At 50.4% G+C, this 1,537-nt stretch overlaps 1 long non-coding RNA gene across 1 annotated transcript; it reads right to left on the reverse strand.

Annotated features, from left to right (window-relative positions):
- Positions 1-541: 541 nt before the first annotated feature.
- On the reverse strand, positions 542-1,428 carry LOC112549408. Its single transcript, XR_003092804.1, has 2 exons — positions 1,241-1,428; positions 542-715 (listed from the first exon to the last, which is right to left on the reverse strand). It is a non-coding gene; the product is annotated as an uncharacterized LOC112549408 (long non-coding RNA).
- Positions 1,429-1,537: the final 109 nt, after the last annotated feature.

The raw sequence follows: 1,537 nt of genomic DNA on the forward strand, positions 1-1,537 counted from the left end.
AAACGCACAGAACTCTGCATCCTGGAAGTAACTTGTCTTTTTATTTAAAAATTAATCTACCAGGTTTTTGCACTGGGTAGAAATAGGCTACTGCCTGTGCTATGCTTGCTACTTGTGCATATGTCTAGTGGCTGCTTTTTGGCCCAGTTTCCAAAAGCAAGAAAAGCAGGTTTTTCTAGCTAAGTTCTGGATACAGGACAGGATAGTGGGGAGAGCAGTGTAGTTTGGTACTGGCCACGTAATGAATAAAATGCATACCATAGCCAGGAGCTGCAATTCGCACTCTAGACCCCACAGATGAAATTAAAGCCCAGTCTTCTCTATTTTTAAGAAGAGTTAGTAGTCTCTCTCTCTAGAGTGCCCTTCTATAAAATTAGCCTCAGCCCCTAACTGGGTGCTATTAAGCAGAGCTGCTAGATCCTTGAGTGTGTTTACTGTAGCAATCGGCGAGTCCCTTTCCCCACACCATGAGGGACCCATTTTACTAATCTTTGAACAAAGACAAGACTTTCTTAAAAAGCACAAGGAAAAAGAACAGAACTCTTAACAAAAATTTATCAGAACCTGAGTTTTGCTAGTTATTTGCATAGCTGTTCACCATAGCACATCATCTGCCCCCTTCCTCCGTCCTGCCACTTATCTTCACAGCAGTGGAAGCTGCTGTTTCTTCCTTTGAATTGTGGAAATAGAGGAGGCATGGAAGTGGAAACCTGGCCTGCAAATGGGGGAGAGACCAGGCATAGTTAGTTGTGTTATTCTGAAGTCAAATAGAAGGCAGGATAGATGTGTGGACTAAGCGGTCTCTCTGTGGTGAACCACAGGACACAATGAGCTTCGGCTCGTGGAAGGTTGGTTGTGCTATAGCGAGGATTTTCAACCGTTCTTGAGTGTACCCCTCCTGGCGCGTACCCCCTTCTGCATGTGGTCCCTGGGCAGCCAGTGGAGCGGGGGGAGGCAGGAGCACTGAATGCTGCATACCCCCTGGGGCCTTCCCAGTTACCCCACGGCTACATGTACCCCTTGTTGCCAACCCCTGTGCTCCACTATGGTTCATCTAGGGCAGAGGTGCCCTATAGAAAATGCCAGCTCTTATTCTGTAGCCAGAGTGAAAACAAAGAGGAGGGTTGGTTTGTTTCTTAACCCGGTGCAAAGAAAACAGGAAGACCACAGCTATGGATTTCTCTGTAAAAGCGCTGGGTTTTATCTTGTGACCTATGTTTGTTAACCCGCTAGTGCTAACCTTTGGCACCCTCAAAAGGACCTGGAGGCTGCCTGGTTGAGAAGCCCTGGTCTGGAAGGTGCAAATCTTCCCCGTCCCCTGGAGCCTGCCCTGCCCGATGCAGATGCGGTGTACTAACGAGGCTTCCCCTCCCGGCCGCTCCTCAGTTGTAGGCCAGCTCGGGGCCTGGGCCTAGCCCTCCCACCTGGACTGCAACTCCCAGCATGCCGCGCTCCTAGCAGAGCCCGGAAAGCCCAACATGCAACGCGCCGCGCGGGCCTACAGAGCCCAGGGTGCATCGCGCCGCTGCCCCGCAAG

This window comes from Alligator sinensis, unplaced genomic scaffold, assembly GCF_000455745.1.
Source record: "Alligator sinensis unplaced genomic scaffold, ASM45574v1 scaffold628_2, whole genome shotgun sequence".
Taxonomy (NCBI): domain Eukaryota; kingdom Metazoa; phylum Chordata; order Crocodylia; family Alligatoridae; genus Alligator; species Alligator sinensis.